Source organism: Ceratotherium simum, chromosome 2 (assembly GCF_057802395.1).
Source record: "Ceratotherium simum simum isolate JZ-2026a chromosome 2, ASM5780239v1, whole genome shotgun sequence".
In the NCBI taxonomy this organism is placed as follows: Eukaryota; Metazoa; Chordata; class Mammalia; order Perissodactyla; family Rhinocerotidae; genus Ceratotherium; species Ceratotherium simum.
The window spans coordinates 36,773,385-36,797,749 of record NC_141901.1 but is presented as its reverse complement, the minus strand read 5'-3'; the positions used below and the strand labels follow the sequence as shown (position 1 = coordinate 36,797,749).

The window sequence follows — 24,365 nt, the reverse complement described above, 5'->3', positions numbered from 1 at the left end:
CTCTTACTAAGGGAGACAGCTGTCAGTGCGAACAATGCTGAGACATGAGGAAAAGGACCAAGTAGTGGGATGGGTATGAAGGAGAGCTGGAAGAGCAGGAAGAGGGGTCTGCACTGGGCTATGGTAGGTGCAGAGATGGCTGGATTGACTCTGCAAAATGTGTCCTCAAGGTGTACATGATCTGTGTCTGCTTTTAAATACTTCCGTCAGAATAATTGCCAACTTTCAGCAAACTGTCTGCATGAGACATAGAGTTTTACTGATGAACTCTTTGTGGGGAAGTGTGGATACCACAGTGTGTGTTTCTGTCTTGTGAAGCCCATATACTCTTAACTGTATGTCTAGGATGTGTATTTCCTGAAAGAGAAGTTCCTAAGTTTTGTGAGATGCAAGTGTACTACATATCAGAGTCTTCCACACCATGTCCTGTCCAATAGCACCTGTCCAGCTTTCTGAAAGCAAACACAACATATCAGCCCCTTGGAGAGCTGACTTTCCTCCATGCTGTTTCCAGCTTAATGAAATTGTGAACTCCAGATTTAAGCTGCAATATTTCTCCAGCTTTTGATAGCTCAAAGAACGTAAGTCGAAGTTTATCCTCTTCCTCACATTTGATTTTGTTCTGTTTTCCAAGCACCAATACTTCCATCCTGACTGTGTTGTGTCTTAGGTCAAATAATATGTGATTCCTCTGTCCTCTTTTCTGCAAAATAAAATTAACAACTAACCTTTGATAATTTGATTAAGGAATGCCACCATCCATCAGACATCAGAAGTGTCAGTGACAGCCTCCAGAAAGAAATATAAGGGAAAAAAATCCCTTTTGAAATTTGCTGGTATATATCTAATAGTTGCTAACAAATCCAGGCAGAGGAAACAGTTAGGTTTTACTTAGAACATATCGCCTCCTGTGTCCATCTGACCAGTCCCAAGCTCCCTTCCTTCAGGAAGCCTGGATGATCTTGAGAGCCAATAGCTGGTAGATGTAGAAGATGGAGCTTCTCCAGGGCCAGTACCCAGAAGGGGCAGGGGAAAGAAAATCGTGGAACTGGAGGTATTAGGGTTCAGAGCAGGCCACTCCAAGATGTGCCACAGTGGCATATTCATTATTTTGAATTAAAGTTAGTTGAGCAAGTGCAAAAAGGGCACTCTGACCCTCCAATCTCTGCTTCCCCGCTGAAAGCAGGAAATAAACCTCCCATATGAAAGATACCCTCCCTGCACTAGGATGAGAAGCCTATGGAAATAAACCTTGTTACTTTTTTACTAATTTAATACCCCAAATCCAAACTCTGCTTAAATTCCTTACTAGTTAAGCATCCAAACCTAAGTTTCTTTGACCTGTCAAGTCTTCAAATACTTACTGTTTCTTTGTGTAAAAAGATATAAAGGTGCCTGCATTTTGGTCACTCTCTGAGCATCATTTTTATTATCTACCGTATGCACAAAATTAAACTGTTTTTTCTCCTGTTAATCTGTTTTGTGTTAAATTTTATTATTAGTCCAGCTACAGAAACTCAGGAGAGGTAATGATGAAATTTCCTCCTCCCTGACAGAGAAGAGTCACTTAAAGCAACAAATCCAGGAGAGACATGAGCAAATGATACAAAACCTGGTGAAGAATCTAAATAAGAGTTAGGAATGAGGGGGAGCAGAATAAGTCTCCCGCAAATGTGCCACTTAGACGTGTGGATTGTTTTGAGCTGAAAGCAATTAAGACCCAGCCATCTCAGGAAAAGCTTTTTACCTTTCCCTTAGCTGCCTGAAAGAATTTAGACAGGGGGCCTGTACAAGGAGGAGAGCTATTACCAGAGACAACTTTTTATATAAGAAAAACTGTATCTGCATCGCAAGGCAAACATCTGTTTCCCAAACATCTGCTGTCCTCATCTTCTTGTGAATTGTCTTCCTCCCCTTTGAAGCCCCAGACCCCTACCCCTTTATTTTTAGCTCAGGATGTTATATAAACCTCAATTGCCTGGCTGCCTTTGAGTCTCATATTTTTAATGGGGCTCCTATATGTACAAAATTATGTATTTTCTACTGTTAATGTGTCTAATGTCAGTTTAGTTATTAGACCAGCCTAAGAACCTAGAAGAGAACGAGGGAAAATTGTCTACCCCTACCAGAATAAAGGGCAAGAAATAATTCACAATCAACTCTAAGTCAAAAGAGACTGAGTGTTGATCAGTTCTCTAGGAGATTGATAGTATTTTAAGTTTAATTTAATAGGCTAATGAGTATATATTTGTGGATGGTTAGCCATATTGAAGGCTCATAACTAGGGTAAAGAACATGCCCTTCTTATCCAAGGTCATTTTGGGCTTGAATTTTCCAGGAGGACAGATTCTCCTTATCAGTTCCCCTGCAACTAACACCAGACCAGAGAGCTTCTGTTAAGGCTCTTGGAGGAAAGGTCAGCAGGTTCCCTCTCTGTGGTTCCTCTGGTCTTTTCTTGACCCAAAGAAGTAATCATACAAGCTAGTTCCCCAGAGGCTCAGAGTCGAAATACTTTCTATTTCTCACTTCTTTTTTTTGTTCTAGAAAATGTTTAATATCTCAAACTGAAAGAACTGCACTTTAGGAAAACATGGAATACATTTTTCATGATTTTCAACATTTTTCCCCTTAAAGTTTTAAAAGCACAATTTTTGTCTATCAATTTGACTTTAAACAAAAATTAAGTGCTATATCTCACTTCTAATAAATTTCCTCATAGTAACTCTGTCTTCTGCTTTCTTCTTTTAAACACAGTTCTTTAATGTTGCCCTACCTACTGGACTTCAAAGTCAATTATTCTGGTTTATCACTCAACTACAGTAATTTTGTATTCACAACAATAGGCACTTAAACTAAAGATCATATATATAAAATACAAAAATAACGCAGAGGGCAAACATTATTTGTGTATGAAGTAATCTCTTTTTTGGAAGCTACGGGGATAAAAAGAAGCCAAAGTAGGAATGTGACCACTTCTTGAGAATAAAAACACTTTTAATGTATTTCAGTTTTGCCACAATAACTCTGTGGCTCTTTAGTTTTGGGGGGTTTGTTTCATTTTTTCCTACATAAGTAGACTTCGAAAAGACTAATTTCTAAAGTTTCTTCAAGCTCATAGTGGTGAATAAGCTATTTTTGCTAATTGCTATAAAATTATATATAGAAACTTACCTTCTGGAGTACAAACAGCCCATTCACAATTGTTCCAAGGGGCTGAGTTTGAAGCTTATTGATCTTTGGGGTTTCACCAGCTTTTATTTTTATTTATTTATTTATGTTTTTGTTTTTTTTGAGGAAGATTGGCCCTGAGCTAACATCTTCTCTCAATCTTCCTCTTTTTCTTTTTTTCTCCCCAGAGCCCCAGTACATAGTTGTATACCCTAGTTGTAGGTCGTTCTAGTTCTTCTGTGCGGGACGCCACCTCAGCATGGCTTGACAAGTGGTGAGTAGGTCGGTGCCCAGGATCCAAACCGGCAAACTCTGGGCCGGTGAAGCAGAATGTGCCAACTTAACCACTGTGCCACCAGGCCGGCCTCTCACCAGCTTTTTTGATAAAGTGCTTTGGGACACTGATCTGTTGGTCATATCTGACATCAAACACAAGTGAGGCACTATTCAATTCCAGGAAACGAGTGTGCCAATAATATTTTGATGTTATAATTATTTTCTTGGGAGTGAAGTTATCTTTTAGGTCTTTGTTGAAAACTTTTACAAAAAAGAATTCACTCTCAGTAGCCACCCTAGCACAAAATATCTCTTACTTCCCTTCTTGGGTCTCAAATTTGAATGGCTTCATTGATATCAACACTATGACTGTCACAGGGCCTTTCTGTAACCCTTCTTCCCTGATAGATTCCTGCTGGACTGTTTCTCCTCAGGCTGAAAACAACAGAAGAAAGACAACAGCATGAGTAAAGAAGGTACTATTGAGGGAACCTCACTTCACTCACAATGTTAAACCTCAGAAAGCCAGCCATGGATATATGGAATCAAAAGAAAAGACACATAAAGGGTTTAGGAAGAAATTTGAGATTTAGAATTATTTAGATAGAAAGAGAATGCAGAGGGAAGATTTCAAGTCTTGTGTTCAGCTGAGACAGTGTAACAGGTTTTGGAGGCAGACTCCCTGATCTGAATCTTGGCTTTTCTACTACATGTAAAAAGCCCCTCGTATCTCTGAAGCATTGCTAACTGAGGCAGACGGGTAAATCTGATTCTGTCTTCTTCTATCAACTCCAATAGGGCACAAGATATCCTTGTTCCTCCACCCAATACTGTCTTGAGTACTCATTTTACTCTGGTATAAAAGTAAAGGAGCTCAGTGGCCTGCACAGAGCTCCCCAAATTCCTAGAGATGGTCCTGTGTGTAATGAAATTGCAGAATTTGTTAAATGTGAGTAAAGGGCATGACCTCAGTCATAGATCCTATAAGTGAGTCAAAGGGAAGATTAAAAAGGAGAATCAATTCTATGTTTATGTATATGCCCTTAGAAATAGTAAACTATACACTAAGGTTTACACAATAGAATTATATCTTGTTATTTGTAACCATAAAAAATTGAAATAATGTAAATATTGAAACAGAGGAATTTAGTTAATAAAATATGGTATAGTCAGATAACAGAGTACTATGTATATTAAAACTGCTTTATAGGAATAATATGACAAACTGTTATAATGGACTCAAAAAAAGAGAAAGGTCCCAAACAGAATATATAACGTGTTTCATCTTGGATAAATAAACAATTAAATCACACACATAAACACACTACAGAGATATTTAGCAGTATCAAATATAGTTTTCTGTAGGTGATAGGATTATAGGTAACTCTTTTCTTTGTAGCTTTTCCAAATTAACTGAGATAAGAGAATTTGGGGAGTCTGTTTTAGAAGCAAATGCTACTTTAAAAGCAACTTGCTGTCCAGACTCAAAGGGGAATAGAGAAAAAACAGAGGCATACAAGGCCAAGTGTAGGAGTTTCTGAGTGGGATCTCTAATGGGACCTGGCGTGTGGGAAAATGCCTATCCATAAGGAGACCCTGGTGGACAATGCAACAGACTCTATTTGAACTAGCTCAGGAAAATGTCAGGTTCACTTAGACCTACTCCAAGATTTCTTCTCTTTGGTATCATGTATCCATAGTAGGATAATGCATACTTTCATTACTGATGACTGGAAGGCACCACTTATACCTGCATCTCATCTCCCTCACAACTCCAGAGGGTTCTGGGCCAAGCCCAGAGAGAGTGGCTGCTCTAGACAAAGAGAAGGTAGTAAATATAATCAGTTTTCTTACTTCAGACATCTATAAAATGCTATGATACCTGCCTCAAAGGATATGAAATTGCATGTGTCTGGTGAATTACGTGGTGAGTCTCTCACATATTGCCTGCTGCTCCACTTCAGGACCAAACTATTCTTTCTTACAGAGGCCGAGACCCTCTGCTGGTATTACTCTTGTCTGAAGAGGGCTGCCACACCTTAGTAAATGAAGATGTATAAAGGTCTTTTCCCCTCCATCCAAATCATGACAACTCTGAAAGGCGTTCCCAGCTCCTGAGCTCCCTGTGGGATTGGCTGAGGTCTTTGCTGCAACTGCATTGGAGTTGAAATTCTCCCTCTTCTCCTACTTCGCTCCCCACCCAGATATTAGTCCTGAGGGCACTCTAAAATATACTTCCTGAAAACAGCTGTCTATCTCAGAGTTTTTTCTTACAGAATCCAACCTGTAACAATGTGTTAAGCAACCAGGGCCTGGCAGAGCTTAGGAGCTATCAATAGGTGTTTAATTTGATGAATGTGAAGCAATTTCTTTTTGTTACCCAGATACACTTTTTATATTATAACTTCGCTGTCTTTACTTGGATGCTATGAGATAAAGAACAGAGGGCTGCAATGTGGAAAATGGCAAGAATAATGACTAGAGGATGCTCTTACAAAGACCAAGCCACTGTACTTGCTCATCATGCCTGAACAGTGTGTTGCTCCATGCCACTATTTCTGGGAGCTGCAGAGGCACCAGGGCTCATTTCAGTTTGACTTTTCTTTTTCACTAGCTTTGTTTCTTTTTGCCAGTTGTATTTCTTATTGACTGATTAAAAATAAATAAATACACAGTAAGCAAGAAGAGATGAGCATAGGCAGCTGAAAAAATTTAAATATCATTTTCTCTCAGGAATGAAATAAAATGATCTTGAGTCAAAACCTGTTTTGAAGCTTTATCTACACACACACACACACACAATTGCAACTGCATTAGCCTACTGTGGCGGTAGCGTAAATACCTTCAGAGAGATAAAAACAAGAATATAATGATACATGAAGAGATTCTGCTTCAACAATTGTGGGCTTGCTTATTAGGAACAAACTCTGCCATGAAAAACAAGTACAAAATATGGAAAAAGTTTATAAGAATACTATTCAGAAGCAGTGGGAAAACACCAAGGAAGGAAAAAACTCAATGAGACTAGCTCCTAAAGAGAAGAATAATTTTCAAAAAACACAAAAATGTAGGAAATATAAGGAAACCCACATATGACAAGGTTATGGATTAGTGGTCATGGACTTAAAATAGCTATGATTGTGATGCTAAAGAAAGTGAAGGAAATGTTATGAAAAACGTTGAGAAACGAATGATTTCAACATACAATAGCCATCTGTAAAAGAATAACCAACTGTATGTTATAGAGATGAAAATGCAATATCTCATATTAATAATATATTGCATAGATTGAAGGGATGACTGAATATAGCAGAAGAAGGATTAGTTAATTAGAAAACAGGTCAATGGAAATTATATAAACAGAATCATAAGGTAAAAAAACAACAGAATGGAAAAGCAGAAGAGAGCATAAGAAATATGTAGGACGTGTCCAACATGTCTTGTTTGTGATTGGAATTCCCTCAGGAGGATAGAGGGAGAATGGTGCAGAAGCAATCTTTGAGGAGATAATGACTGAGAGCTTGCCAACACTGATGAAAGACGTCAACACACAGATTTCAGAAGCTTAATAAATGACAAGCAGAAAATATACAAAGAAAACAACTCAGTACATCATTGTCAAACTGCCAAATAACAAAAACAAAGAGAAAATCTTAAAAGCAGTGAGGGAAAGGCAGATTACATTAACAGGAACTGCAATAAGACCAATAGCTGACATTTTAATAAAAATTATGAAAGCCAGAAGATATTATAAGAACATCTTTAAAGCACTGAAAGAATAATACTACAAATCTCAAATTTTATACCGAGTGAAAATATCTTCAAAAATGAAAGCCAAATATAGATATTTTCAGACAAGATCTAAGAGAATACATTATAATCAGAAACATACCACAAGAAATAATAAAGTAAACTTTTTAGGCTGAAAGAAACCAATGCTATAAGGAAGCAAGAACTTCATAAAAGAATGAAGAACATTCAAGAAAGGCAAATATATGGGTAAATATCAAAGAATATTGACAGTTTAATGCCAAAGTAATGATGATGACAACGATGACCGTGATGATGTCTTATGTAGTTTATAACATATAGAAGTAAAATATGTAATAATAATAATAGCACAAAGGCTGGAGGGAGGTGCACCAGTTAACTTTTGCTGCATAATCAGTCACTGAAAAACTTAGTGGCTTAAAACAATGAAAATTTATTATTTCTTATAATTCTGTAGATTGTCTGAGCAGTTCATCTGATCATCGGATCATGGCTGGTTCAGGTGAAGCTGGATAATCAGATGGCTTCCCATACATGTCTGGGACCTGTATATAGTATATGTTTAGTATACTATATATAGTATGTATATAAAAAGACATGTATATGATCTACCAACTATTTATAATGGATATAAATGTTCACAGTGGATATAAATGTTCAAAATGGATATAAATTTGACAGCGGCACTATTCATAGTGGCCCCAAATAACAATCAACAGTAGACTGTCACTCATATATGTATATGAGCTAAATATTTATATAGCTTATATATGTATACATAAGCTAAAAATGAAATATTATACAGCAAGTAAAATGAATAAACCACTGTTACAAACTAAAACATGGTTAGAATTTTACTAACACGATTTGAAAAAAAAAGAATACAGGCACAAAATAGTTTGTATTGTATAATTCCTTTTATATTTAAAAACAGGTAAAACTAATCTGTGGTTTTGGAATTCAAGATAATGGCTATCAGTGAGTGTGAGTCTTAGAGGGGACACAAAAGGGACTTTAGAGATGTTAATAAAATTCCATCTATTTACCAGGATGGTGATATATTATCTTCTATTTACTTTTTGATAATTTATTTCTCTGTGTTATTAAGATTTGTGTACTTTCTGTGTTTGTTATATACTATAACAAAAGTAATATATACGTGTATATTTAGATATATATAATGTATATACATATATATGTATACATATACATGTTTATAAATGTATATTTCACCCTGATAATCTTAATTATTTGAATGAAACCAAAGCATCTTCCATGGTGATCCTGACTCATTAACCTTTCATTTGCAATCTATCACCAACTCTTAATACTTCTCAAATCTCAGTCAATTCACTATATTCCCCCTCTATTTCCTTTTGATAATCTAATCAAAACTACTATTACCTTTTCCAGACCTATGGCAATAGGTGTTTTCCCCAAAGTCAAACTGGTGCCTAAATCTTATTTTTCCCCACACAGATTGACAGGGAGCACAACAAAATGCAAATCTCATACCACGCCCCTGCTTAAACCCTTTTGATCACTTGTGATTTCTCTTGAAATAAAGACAGAATTCTAATCATGTTCTAGAAGGCTTTGCATTATCTCTCTCAAAAGGTATCTCATACTATCCTCTGGAGATTCTTTGTACTTCAGCCACATTGGGTTTCTTTCATGTCCTTAAGTAAGTCAACACTTTCTGCCACAAGGCCTTTTTCACATGGAGTTCCCTCTGACTGAAGACACCTTTCACTCCTATTCATTTCTCAGAGTTTAGCTCAAGCGTCACTCCTCGAGAGAAGCCTCATCTGTTCAACTCCAACTCCAACTCCTGGCTTTTGTTAGGTTCCCTTGACACACGCCCTTGAGGGATCATCTTCTATTCTTTCAAAGCACTTACCTGAGTTTATTAGATTCATTCATTTGCTTTTAAGAAAAATATCTACCTCATGAGTTAGAGTATAAGCTCTATAAAGATTGGATTTGTTTTTAACTCCCTGTTTTATCACCAAAACCTGCAAGAGTTCCTGTTACCAATTAGGAACTCAACGGACATTTACTGAATGCATAAATGGGTGGATGGGTGGATGACATGCTGGCTCCTTACCAGTGCCACCATAATGCAGCCGTATAATCTGGCCTGGGTCCCCCAGGCCAATGGTAAAGTTACTTTTCATCATGAAAAGCTAACTTCCAGGCCTAATTTTAAAAAGACCATGTATCAAGATGGCCATGTTCAATTATTTAAGACACTCTCAGGCAGAAGAGGAGGTGAGAAATTATCAGATGTTGTTTCTGATAGAAATGAGAAGTTCTGGGCTAAAGTAACAAGGCAATCACTTTGAATTTACTAAAAAGAAGAAGGATTTAATGATCAAAGTTGTTTAAGCATACAATGAGCTGTCTTGCGAGGTAATGGGTTCTCTGTCACTACTTTTCAAAAACAGAAAGTAATTGACTCCGGCAGGGATATTAGAGAGATCTTTGCTCTAGGAAGAAGTGAAATTAACCTTCCAATGGTCAGTTAGTTCCACGATGCAGTTGTTTCAGAGAGGTATGCAGATAAAGTCTCCCTTCTGTGTTGACAGTATAGGAGAGGAAATAGATTCAAGAGAGGCCAAGGGAATCACATACCATTCTATCACATCACATCAGCTATTTTTCATCTTACACTTAGTAGTAGCAAGGAAATTCTCACCGAAGTGCACATCTGCCCACCAAAAAGCTTTCATTTTCCTTAATATTAGAATGCACATTGTTAATTCTTTTATCATTTTCAACCTCCTCTTTTAATCTTTCAGGGCTTTTATGCACATTGAGCACATTCTCTTTCAGCTTCCTTTTTCCAGGCTTTAAGTGTCCTCATATTTTTTTTCTCTCTCTTTCTATAAAAGCCTGTCCCATCTACTGATTATTACCTCTGTCTCCGTTCGAGATTTTGCAGATCTCCTCTACTTCACAGGAGGTGAGTTTGTGAAGAGAACATCAGATAAGCACTCTGTGTGCAGTCATGCAACGGTTACACAGAAAGAACTTTCAACAAAGAGGATGAAACCTACAGGAAGCAAAGCAAACACTAGCTTCCTAGTATAACAGTTAAGGGCAGCATGGAGCACAGATACAATTTTTCCTTCCAAAGCAGGCCCAAGAACGACCTAGGGTGGAATTTTAGAGCTACTGTAAAGGAATGTAACTGACTTCTTGTACAGGACTGTGGGTTACTTCTTGCAATTACGTGTAATTACTGCCACCTTGAGGCCATCTCTAAGAGCTACACCTTCTAACTTCAGAGAGCTGAGAAAAATATAATGCAAGACACTATCAGTCCCTTCTCTAAAGTGCCTTAGATAACACATAAACGTATCTGTATACCTGTAGAGCACTATATGCTTATATCATCATTTACATGGTCTCATCTAGCTTTTAGAAAACATGTGGGAGAAGCTATGTTATTCTTGCCATGCACACACACACAGACACACACACACACAGTAATATACAAAAGCTGTCACAATTTTTGCGCTAATTTAGAGTTGAACTCAAAATATTAAAACTGTTACATTGTCATTAGCTGTAGAAAAAGAAAGACCATTCTAGTAGGTATTTCTTCCACTAATTTTCTGCTATGTTGCATATCAATAATTCCTTTTTTTTTTCTTTTTCTTCTAATTCTCGTGAGGTGACATCAAACATTTCAAGAATATAGGAACATTTATTTGACTACATAGAAGCTTCTTCTCTTAGGCCAGATTCTTAAGTCCAAATCTAAAAGTAAAAGGAAAGGAAATTCTGAATTCAAACACCACCTCTCCATCACTTGTAAATTATTTCCCTCTTTTCTATATGTCAACATCCAAAACCAAGCCAAAAATACTGAGAAATAAAAGTTCCAATTCATTTTGTCCTTATTGCTGAGTAAATCTGAGCAACTATAGATTTCAGTAATGTGTGGTAAGAATCACAAAAATCAGATATTTAGGATGGGTTGGAAGTTCACTATTTGCAATGGTAAACAATCTCATATCCTATTTTAGCATAAAATAATAACAGAAAAGGCCTCGAGAGCAAAAATGAGGAAGTCCTGAAATAAAGCAGAGTAAAGGCATTCTCGTTCTAACAAGGATGGTCAGAGAAGCCTTTCTGGAGAATGGTCTATCTTAGATGAAAGGATCAAATAGAGGATGGAAATAGCAGAGATAAAGGCAGAGAGGTGGGAAAGTATGTCTTGTCCATTACAGTGAAGGTGAGAGAACAGTAGCTTGGATGAACCAGAAATTCCATTTGTTCATATACTTTCCCTGTGCCACGCTATGAAGATGAGATACATGGAGCCAGTTCTAGGCGTGTACATGGGACAGAGCTAATCTACATCATCCCTGATGTTTTCATAGGGATTCACTCTCCTCTCCTGTCTCAACACTGAGTCTCATCTTTCTTCCACTCAGAGTGGAGAGATCATCCTTAGAGCTACAGATGCCCTTTCCACCACTAGAATTGTCTGGATTTTATGGTATCGTTTGGAGGCAAAAGTAAAATTAAAAGAAGAGAAAACTGAGACACATATTGCAAATGCCAGAGAAGAAGAACTAGGTGGGAGAAGAATTCCAGTTGGAGAGGAAAGAACGCCACTTTGTAATTCAACTGAGTTCTCACTTGGTGTTAGTGCCCCGACTTCCCCTCATCCCCACCCGTCTATAGAATTTAACCTTCCTATAACCCTATTATATAACAATACATTCACCTTCCATACATGCATAAGAAGAACACGATCTATGAAATACAAAATAATACAGAAAAGATAAGGTGACATGGGGAAGGAAGTTGGCATAATATCCATGTGAGGAAGATGACAAGCACCGACTCTTCTGCTTTCAACTCAGAAAAACAGACCAGAGGTCTGAATATTTTCAGATATCTTTTATATCTGAAATTCAGTTTCCTACAGGTGGGAGTTGGATAGAAAAACATTATTTTTCCAAAGAGGCAAAAATTTCTGTTCAGGCTTTGGAAAGGCTATGTTCCTCTGGTTTTACATAAAGTCCAGCGAGAGCACGAGGCATGAGAATGCAAACAATGTACCACTGTTTTAAATGAGGAATTTTGTTAAGAGATATTAAGGAAACGACAGTCATATAGGCTTCGAAAGGATATGCAACTTATGCTAAATCATAAAAGATTTGTAGAAATGAGCAGTGTAGGGAAGTCCCTTTGCTCAGTGGTCCATAACAAGGGTTTTGGAGGAAGATAGACCCGGTTTGAATCTGGCTCCATCATTCACTAGTTGCACATCATTGGAGAAATACCTTAGAAAGTCTTGTCTAAAATGGAGAAAGTCTCCATCTCATAGGCTGATTTGAAAGTTAAGTGAGATAATACACATACATTACTTACCACAGTTCCTGGTAGATCAAGAGAAATCCATATGCAGTAGGTAATATTGTTCTTAGTAAGGTAAAGAAATTGGAAATAGGGGCCAGACCCGCAGCATAACGGTTAAGTGCACCTGCTCTGCTGCTGGCGGCCTGGCTTCGGATCTCAGGTGCCCACCGATGCATCGCTTGTCAAGCCATGCTGTGGCGGCATCCCATATAAAGTAGAGGAAGATGGGCATGGATGTTAGCCCAGGGCCAGTCTTCCTCAGCAAAAAGAGGAGGATTGGCGTGGATGTTAGCTCAGGGCTATCTTCCTCACAAAAGAAAAAAAAAAAGAAGAAAAGAAATTGGAAATACTCATAGGTAGAGGAAACATCATATGTAAATACTCAAAAGAGTGCAACAATGTAAATAGTTTTGTACAACTAAAACTCCGATATATGTAAAAGTGTATGGGAAGATTAGGCTGGAGAGGTAACAAGGGGTTTGAGAGTAAGCTGCTGTATGTCAGAGACAGAGAAATTGAATCTTCATTGCAAAACGTAGGTAAATAGTTGAGAGGTCTTATGTAGAAGAATGCTTGAACATTTTTAGATTTTAGTAAAAAAATATTCTGACAATTATCCTGGGGAGTGCATTAGGGTGAGGCCATGTTTGGAGGCAGGGAGATGAACTAGAAGCAGCAGTGTGCTGGAACCTACTCATTCCACTGCTATGAAGAGCTAATTGTTAAATATTCAGGAATTTTGCACATGGGTGGTTAAACATTGGGCATCATGAAATCAACCTAGGTAGTAGTATTTATACCATGGAAATCGGCATGCTACTAAAACTTAAAGAATTCGTCTACCAGCACAGCACAGCAGGCAAATTCAGAAATCCAGATAAGAAGGGGAAAGAGAAGGAGACTTGGCATGATGTTAATATATATATATATTAAACTATATATATATATAGTTTTTTAAGGTAGATCCTCAAGTGTTTGTGACAAACTAAGAGATAGTGGTGAGAAAGATGAGAAATTCCCAGGTTGCTAACATAGGCAACTAGATAAATGGTGCTATCATCCACTAGAACTGAGAATGCAAGAGAATAAAATGTTTCAGGGAATAAAAATGTGTGAACCAAAGTTGCAGATAATACAGTGAGAATGAGAAGAGTTGAACAGAGAATCAAAGGAAAACCAGAAATGATACATAACAAGCATCAAAGAGAAAGAGTTTAGTGAGGTGGAGACTTAACAGAGTTCATACCCAACACAAATGAACAAGGGGTCCCTGAGGTGGGAATAACTACATTTTAGAACAAAATGTACCTATCTTTATTAAAATACACATGCTTGCACACGTGATAAAGATGTGGTTGGAATTTCATGGCATCACACTCTCAGTCTCATGTACATAAGAACACATACACATGCACACACAGGCACACACACACACAAAGGTCCTCTCTGGGATTATTAATAATGCTAGTCAGAGCTAATCTAAGATTCTACCTTAGGAAACTACAAAAAGAAAAGGAAATTGAATCCAAACAAAACAGAAGAAGGAAACAAAAATTAGAGTAGACATAAATAAAGTTGAAAACATAAAATCAAAGAATCAAATGCTGGTTCTTTGAAAAGGTCAATAAAACTGATAAATCACTAGCTGGGTTAACTAAGAAAAAATGAGAGAAGACACAAACTACCAATACCAGAAGGGACAGAGGGGCCAAACTACTGATCTCAGTGACATTAAAAAGCTAATACGGAATAATATGAGAAATTCTGTGTCCACAAATTGTATTACCTAGATGAAACAGACTAATTGGTTAGGACACAATCCCCAAAAACTCATGCAAGAAGGAATAGGTCATCTGAATAGGCTTATTTTGCTTAAAGAAATTGAATTAGTAATCAATAACCTTCCAAAACAGAAAACACCAAGTCTAGATGGTTTCCATGGAGAATTCTACCAAACACTTAAGGAAGAAATTATTCTAATTCTCTACAATCTCTTCAAGAAAATTGAGACAGAAGCAATACTTTCTAACTCTGTCGATGTGCTAAGCATTACCTTAATATGAAAATCAGACAAAGAGTTTACAAGAAAGGAAAACTGCAGACCAATTTCTCTCATGTACATAAATGAGAAACTCCTCAACAAAATTTAGCAGATCAAACTAACAATGTATAAAAATAATTATACACCAAACCCAAGTAGGATTTATTCCAGGTATGCAAAGCTGGTTCAACATTCAACGATCAAATGATGTAACGCATCACATCAGCAGGCTAAAGAAGAAAAATCACATGGTCATACCAATAGATGCAGAAGCATTTGAAAAATACAACAGTCATTCATGATAAAAACTCTCAGAAAGCTAGGAATAGAGGGGATCTTCTTCAACTTGATAAACAACATCTACAAACAACTTAAAGTTAACATCATAACTAGTGGTGAGAAACCAGATGATTTCCTGCTAAGATCAGGAGCAAGGCAGAATATCCCCTTTCACCACTGCTGTTCAATCTCAACTGGCAAGGATGTGGAGCAATGAGAACTCTCCTTCACTGCTGGTGGGAATGCAAAAGGGTACAGCCACTGTAGAAGACAGTTGGGCAGTTTCTTACAAAACATACTCCTACTATATGATCCAGAAATCACGATTCTTGGTATTTAACCAAATGAGTTGAAAATTTACGTCCACACAAAAACTTGCACACGAATGTTTATGGTAGGTTTATTCATAATTGCCAAAACTTGGAAGCAACCAAGACATCCTTTAATAGGTGAATGGATAAACAAACTGGTGCATCCAGACAATGGAATGGTATTTAGCAATAAAAATAAACAAACTATGAAGCCATGAAAAGGCATGAAGCAAAGTCAAATATATCTTGCTAAGGAAGAGGAGGCAATCTGAAAAGGCTACAAGCCGTATAAGCCCTACTATATGACACTTTGCAAAAGACAAAACAATTGGAGACAGAAAAGGGTCAGTGGTTGCCAGAGGGGAGGAGGGAGGGAGGATGAACTAAACAGGCGGAGCATGGGGGATTTTTAAGGTAGTGAAAATATTCTGTATAATACTGTAATGTTGGCTCCATGTTATATATATTTATGTGTGTGTGTGTATGTGTGTATGTATATATATATATATACACATATGTGAATACCCACAGATATATAGTCAGGTGCTGCATAATCATGTTCTGGCCGACAACAGATCGCATATACAACAGTGTTCCCATAAGATTACTACCATATAGCCTAGGTGTGTAGTAGGCTATACCACCCAGGTTTGTGTAAGTACACTCTATGATGTTCGCACAATGGGAAATCATCTAACGACACATTTCTTGGAAGGTATCTCCATTGTTAAGCAAGGCATGACTGTATACACACACACACACACATGCATATATCAGTTTCTGCCTTCTGTATTTTGAAGTTGTGTTAGGTGCACACACATTAGGATTGTTATGTCTTCATGGATAATTGGCCCCTTTATCATTATGTGACTGTCTTTAACCGCCACATTTTCCTTGTTCTGAAGTCCACTTCATTTGAAATTAACATAGCTACTCCAGTTTTTTTGTTTTTATTAGTGTTAGCAGTGTAAATCTATCTCCACTCCTTTACTTTTAACCTTTCTGAGTCTTTATATTTAAAGTGGATTTCTTGTAGAAAATATAGAATTGGGTCTTGCTATGTTTACCCATCTCATTTAATTGATATACCATTGACATTTAAAGTGATTATTCATAATGTTATATTGATAACTACCATGTTTGTACTCTTTTCTATTTGTTGCATTTGTTCTTTGTCCCATTTTTTGCTGTCTACTCTGGTTTTAATAGAGCATTTTATATGACTTCCCTTTTCCTCCTTTCTTAGCCTATGAATTGTACTTCTTTTAAAAATTTTAGTAGTTGTTTACAAGTTTCTAAAATATATTATTAAATAATCTAAATCTACCTTCAAATAGCACTATATTGTTTCATATATAATACAGTCACCTTGTTACAGAGCATTCTCAATTCTTCCATCTCATCCTTTATAATACTTGTCATTCATTTACTTATCTATATGCTGTAATCACCAAATACATTGTTACCATTATTACTTTAAACAGTTATCTTTTAGATCAATTAAGAATAAAAAAAGGAAAATATTCTATTTTATCTTCCTTTTTTCCTCTCTGATGGGCTTCCTTTCTTCATGAAGATCTGAGTTTCTGACCCATACCATCTCTGTTCTCCCTGGAGAACTTGTAACACTTTTTTCAGGGCAGGTCTGCTGACTATGAATTCCTTCAGTTTTTGTTTGGCTAAGAAGGTCTTTATTTCTCCTTCATTTTGAAGGATAATGTTGCCAGATACAGAATTCTAGATTGGTGTGATTTTTTTCTTTAACATTTTAAATATTTTATACCTACCTTCTTGCTTTCAACATTTCTAAGTCCACAGTATTCTTATCTTTGTTCCTGTAGAGGTAAGGTGTTTTATTTTCCTCTTTTTTTTTTTTTCTTTTCAAGAGATTTTTTTTTTCAAGATTTTCTCTTTCTCTTTTGTTTTCTAGACTTCAAATATGACATGCCTAGATATAAGTATTTTTGGTAGTTAATATGCTTGATGTGATTTGAGCTTCCTGTATCTGTGATTTTCTGTCAGTCATTAATTTTGGAGATTTCTTGACTATTATTCTTTCAAAATTTTTTTTGCTCCCGTATCTCTTTCTTCATCTACTGGCTTTGCAATTATGCATATGCTATATCTTATGATATTGTGCCACAGATATTGGATGGTTTGTCTTTTAGCTCTTTTTTCACTTTGCGTTTCAATTGACCTACCCTCAAACACACTGATTCCTTCATTAGTTTTATCCAGCCTACTGAATATTCCTCTTTTCTGTTACAGTATTTTTGATTTGTTGAATTTCCCTTTGATTCTTTCTTAGAGTTTCCATCTCTCTGCTTACTTTACCCATCTGTGTTTGTGTGCTATTTACTTTTTCTGTTGGAGTCCTGCTATGGACTGAATTATGTCCTCTCAAATGTCATATTTTGGTGCCCTAACAGGCAGTATTTAGAATGTGACAGTATTTGCTGATAGAGCCTTTAAATAGGTGATTAAGGTTAAGTGAGGTCAAATAGGTAGGCCCTAATCCAATCTGACCGGTTTCCTTATAGATAGAGGAAATTGGGACACATAAAGAGAGACATCAGGAGTGCACATGCACAGAACAATGACCATGTGAAGAGGCAGCAAGAAGGTGGCCGTATGCAAGCCAAGGAGAGAGGCTCAACAGAAAGCAAACCTGCCAACACCTGGACCTTGAACTTCAAGCCTCCAGAACTGGGAGAAAATATAGGTCCATTATTTAACTCACCCAGTGTGTGGCATTTTGTCATAGCTTCCATAGCAAGAGGATACCAGCCCTTAATGTATCAATTATAGTCATCATAGATGCCCTGTTCCATAATTACAACATCTGTGTCACATCTGAATCTGGTTCTGATGTTTGTTTTGCATCTTTAGGCTCTCTTTTCCATCATCTTTTGACATGTCTTGTACTTTGTTAAAATCTGGACATGTTTTATGAGATAATAGGAACTGAAGTAAATACACATTTAGTATAAGATTGCATGTTAATGTGGCTCAGTGTTGGATTGTGTTTCATATTCGTTCTAGCTGTCGGTGCCAGGGGCTCCAATTCCCATGGTTTTCTGTCTGCCGTCTTGTCTTTTGCCTTCCCTAAGACGCTATCTGTCCAGAAAGACTGATAGGGAAGAATAGAGACAACATAGCTGACCGATATGAAGAATGTAAAGATGTGACACTACAGACCGTTACAGATATTTGAAGGACAATAAAAGAATATTTTGAACAACTTTATACCAGTTAGTTTGGTTACTTAGACCCAATGGATAAAATTCCTGTAATCACAACATACCAAAACTCTCGCATAAAGAAATAGAACATCTGAATATCCCTAGATATGTGAAAGAAATCAATTCATAACCAAAAATCTTTCCACAATGAAGCTCTAGGAATAGAAACTTGATGAATTCTATCAAACATCTAAGGAGGAAATATCAACAATGTTAAATACATTCTTTTAGAAATGCCAATATTATTGCTATACCAAAATCCGATAAAGATCACACAAAAAGCAAACTAAAGGCCAATGTCTCTCATGAAAATAAATGTAAATAATACTTTTGAAATATTTAAAAATTAAACCTATTAGAGATAGATGCGTTGTCTAAGATCTCCCCCTACGACAGCGCTTCTAAGAACAGGAAAGGAGAGATAAGTGGCCCGGTGACTCACCTTACTCCTCCTTTATTTCAGCTTCATTCAAGGGTTATGAGTCTAATGTCCCACATGTAAGTCTGCTGGATAAAATGTTCTAATATTGGAACTTCATCTACTGACATTTGTAACAACAACAACAAAAATTTAAGTATAACTTTGCTATAATTTTTAATTTGATTAAGGTATTGTCAGGGTGGGGGAAAATCCCATTTCCACCATCCTTGTGTTCTTAAGGCTGGACAAATAAAAAAATTGACACACGACCAGATTAACAGGAGAAAATACCACTTTAATACATATGTATTAGAGATCATAGAGAAATGATGATTGGAGAGTGAACAAAACATACAGTATATACATCTTTTACAAAAAGAAACAGAAATTTGTGAGGAATGACAGGATAAAGAAACTTAAATTTGAGACACAGAATTAGTGAGGAATTTAAGCAGAGTTTAGACTTGTAGTATATTTGCAAAGTTTGCTTATGCAGGCTTCTTGGCCCTGACTTCCCTATCTCTGGTGATAAGGATGCAGGGAGAGCACCTTCCACATGGGAGGTTCATTTCCTGCTTTCAGGGAGGACAGAGACAGGAGGGTCAGAATGCCCCTTTTGCCTCTCAGGGAATTTTAATTCAAAATAATCAATATTCTATTTTGGGATATTTGGGAGTGACTTGCCCAGGGACTGAACAACATTTTCAGGAAGGAAACTGTTCCTTTTCTCTGACTAATGAAATCAAAAGCTAAGAACACTGATGTGAGGAGTCTCAAAATTGTTTCATAACTTCTGTCTCTCGGGGAATAGCACAGGACGAGGGAGCCAGCACTTCAAGTTTTCTAGTGACTCTAATCAGTCCCTTTCATTCTTGTTACCTTTCAAAATACTTCTTTTTCTTCTGCCCTTCAGGAGACTATAACATCCTGCAGTGCAGTCTCTGAGAGTTTACTGATTTACCGTCCTACTCAAACAAAACAAGAAGTGATTTCTGCATCTCTGAAGACCTCAAGATCTGGACTACTTTGGGAGAAATTTCCATTGAGGTGAGACCTGTGGGGATCTCCATAGGAAGCAGTGGGTACCTGATTGATAACTAAAAGATGAGAAGGGGAGCTTAAGTTATGAAGAATTGGGGGGAAAAGGGCTAATTTCAACTATATTCAGAAAAGTGAAAACAGCAGTAGCTTGATTCTAATCCTTTACTAACTAGGCAAATAGACATTTTTTTTCCCACCACAACTGAGGGAGATGCATTTTGACTACAGAAGATATTAAAACATATTCCCTGGGCATCTATTGGCATGAGTTATATTTAGAGAAAGGGTTTGGGTTATTTTCCCCTGGAAGGTACACAGGAAACTTGTAGGCTGTGACGGGGGCCTGGGTAAAAGTCAAGTTAGGGGAATGACAAAAGTATCATAAAATAATACTAAGTAAAAAATACATCTGGATTTGAAATTGTATTGTATGGCGTTATCCTAATTTTACACATGCACACACCCCACACGCACAGAGAAGAAATAATTTCAGTTCCACAAACACAATTAAAGAAAAACACTGTTTCTTTACCTCTCTGTGAGACAGCTTAATTTTTATTTTATTCTCCATTCTACACCAGCTGTCAGAGTTGTTATTTAAGTTTCTTTTAGGATTACTTTCTGCTTTCCTGAAAATTATTCATTTTTTTTTTCTGGTGGCAAGGTGTAGGGGAAAGACAGGAAGAGTTAAATACAAATGGATTTCTGTTGCCTACTTTTAAAATTGTTTAAAGACTTTATGTATGGCCCAGTACAATCATATTTCATATGTGCTTGACTAGAATGTGAACTGCTTCATGTTCAGAATTTTACGTATGCTAGATAAACCTTGTTCATTAAGCTGATTAACTGTGGTGATCAAATTTTCTAAACTTTATTAATTTTTTTTACCTCATTCATTTAGCAATTGAGAGATATAGTGAAATGTCACACCATAAAATTGTGAGATCTCTCAAATTGTAGATCTCTCAAATTTACATATACATAAGGAGAATATAGAAGTGTCAGAAATAGAAATGAAGATAGCAGAAATTAGACAAAACATCTTAATTATCAACATATACATAAAGGGCCTAACCAGTTAAGCAACAACTTTAGCCTAATTTGATTTAAGAAATCTGTCAATGTGTTTATTTATATACATACACATATATAATGTATATTTTATATATGTGTGTATATGTAAATGCATACATATATAGATATATGTGTATATGAGCATGTGTATGAAAAGAAATATACTACACAATGCTAAAAATATAATGTTGCATTGTGTAAATTATGTTATAAAATATAATACATAATATTTATAGCATTATGAAGGAATATCGAGTAATCAAAATAATATAGATTTACTATTTGTAGTTAAATACACAATCAAAACTGTTTTATCTCCCTTGGAGTTGAACCTACTATCATTGTGTTGTGCTCTGATACTTTTTGTCTTCAGGTATATTTAAAGCTGCACTAATATAAATAAACTGATTTTCTTTTACTTACTTTTTGCATGATAAAATATTTTTCTTTTGTATTTCCACCTTTAAGTGATTTTTTGTTAACAATATATCGGCAGATTTCTTAAATCCAATTTGGCTAAAGTTGTTGCTTAACTGCTTAGGTCTTTTATGTATGTGCTGATAATTAATTTTTTGTCTTGTGTCTGTTATCTTCATTTAAATTTATGACACTTCTATGTTCTCCTTTCTTATATATATATTTACATATACCTCTATCTTACCCTTTAAGACAAGTACATTGGTGAACTGTCATGTTCTTTTTGTTCCCTCCCTCCACCATGTTGATGTACTTCCTGGTTCTCTTCTCTTCAATCAGGCTTTGTTTATCTTTAAGACATGGGGACACCCAATCAAGTTGGCTTTTCACTCTTACCTTTGACTTGCAGTATTTCTTGACTTTGTGTTATTTTCTTATTGAATATTACTTCCAATAGATGTTTCTGTGTGGGTCTTTGTCTTGCAAAACTACTGAGGCCTCAAATATCAGAGAATACTTTTTGAGGTCCTCATATTTAAATAGCATTTTGGCTAGATTAAAAATTCTACTTTCAAAATTACTTTTTCCCTGAAGATAGGTTGATAGTACCTCTTCTGATAGCCTTGGGCCAGATATGTTTTGAAATTCAGCTTCTGGAGGCTCCAGGAAGGCTTTAATACATCTACTTAAAATGCTATATTACTAGAAGCCCTGGTAGGATGTGGATCATTGCTCTAAAATCAAATGCACTAATATTTTGGCCACAACACATATGAACGTTAACATTTAAGTATAATGAATAAAGATTATGTATAGTCTCCTACCACCACACATCTGTTTTATTTTGCAAATAAATTGTGTTGTCACACTCACAAAAAAAAACACATAACTTTTATTTAAAAAGATTTTCAGTTTTGAAATAGATATGGAATTGTGGTCCAGTACTATAGAAAAATTACTCCATTGTCCTGCTGTGGCAGTTTTGCTGTTGAAAATTAGTTTCAGTTTGATCCCTGAATCCTTATAGGTGATCTGCGCTTTATTTCTGCAAGCTTTCAGAATTTTCACTTTGTTTTTAATATTCTTCAGTGTCACTATAATGTGCCTCTGTGTGGATTCATCCTTCAATCTACTGGCCTGACCAACCTGAAGACACTCATGTTCTCTCAAGAAGGAACAATTCACAGCCCCAGGAATTTGAACATCCCAATTATAGAAAAGTACACAAACACATGGTCCCTAAACTAAAAGAATTCCTGAATTTAAACAGAAAATTGGGATCCATATCATACACTGAGTGCCATCAAGAGAGTGCAGAAGGTGCTAAGAGGTCCAGAGGACTGAAACTCAGTTCGAAATGGGGATTCTGGTAGCTTTCAGGAAAAGCCTCAGTTGAGCATTGAAAGCTATAAAGAGGTAATCAGAGGAAGAGAGGTGGAAAGCCTTTCTAGGCAGCAAGAAGGGAATTAGCAATGTTATGAAACATGAAAAGGAGAGGTGCGTTATATATTTTGAAGCATAGGACATAAGAAATACAAAAGTATCAGAAGTAAAAAAGATGCAGATTATTCAAGGCATCCTAAGCCAGGCTAAGAAGCAAGACATTTTTCAAAAGGAAAATGGGTAATTATTGAAGGATTAGAAGTGAGATAGAATTGTGGCTTTATAGAGACATATCTGGCTCTATGAAGAGAACTGATTAAAAAAATTAAACTTTGAAGGAGAAAAATCAAGCAATTATAGAAATAATTCCAGTCAATAAATGCTGTGATCCTAAACTAGGGAGCAGGTAGGAGTCCAAGAAAGGCACAGCGATGTGTGGACATAGAAAACAGAGAACATGGTCCAAGACCCAGGGAGAGAGTATGCTAATGGGAACTGACTAGGGAAGAGCCAAGTGGACTAGGGCAGGTACCCAGCATGGAACTGTAGTGCTGTGGCAGAAGGATACTCACATAAGGTGAGAGGCTGCAGCCCACTTTCCATTTTACACAAAGGTCACTTCAGTCTTAGTGGGTGTAGGAAAAGTCAGGAACCAACAGGCAGACTTTCAGGGATAGACCGTAGCCCCATAAAAGGATGGGAGGAGGAACCAGGGACTTGGACACTATACAGTCCATACTCTACACAATTGCCTGTTTCCAGACCATCTTCTACACACCCACCACTAACCCAACTCAACTGTCATCATGAAAAGGGAAGAATTTCTTAGAAGTTCCAAATTCGGCAGTTCTCAACCCATTTTCCACGATGATATCTGGTAATTAAGTCCCTCTTTGTCACACACACCCATGGACAAGACTTTCACATGGATCACTCGCTCACATAGATATTGACAGTCTTTTGAATTGTCTGTGTAAATGTGTAACACTGTGTGTTATTTTTCTCTTGTAGGTCATCCACAACTTGAGAGATGGAGAATGAAGTCAGGAGAATTGTTCTGCTGAAGGGATTATAGCCCATCACTGAATATCAATTTAGCATGGTTAAGTCTTTATTGGCCAGTGATTTAAAACTGACTAGAACAACTGAAAAAGAACATAATAGAATTCAGATTGCTAAATTAATTCTAGAAAAGTTCCAAGGAGCCACCGCTATTGACAAACTAATAGAACTGTACAAAGACATGGAAGATCTTAAAGACTGTGCTGAAACCCTTCAAAAGGAAAAGTTAAAAGGTAATGTGTGAAAATCCCACACTATCACTCTCACTGCACCGTCCTCAACCTTGACTAGCACCCTGACTTGTCATAGCTTACACATCCCTTTCCCAATTTAGGACTCAGTAGTCAGGACAATGTTAGTCCTGCAGAGGCCAAGTTGACAACTTAGGGCCTCCCCTTTCCTACGAAGAGGTTTAATGTATTTCAGAGGATATATTTTGGGGGTGAGGGTAGAGAAAAAAAGCAGAAGGAGTTGATGAGAAAGGCTGAGGCTTTCAG

The 24,365-nt window shown here is 36.7% G+C and overlaps 1 pseudogene; it reads right to left on the bottom strand.

The window, feature by feature from the left end:
• Positions 1-472: 472 nt before the first annotated feature.
• LOC101401117 (interferon-inducible protein AIM2-like) lies at positions 473-5,966 on the bottom strand (annotated as a pseudogene).
• Positions 5,967-24,365: the final 18,399 nt, after the last annotated feature.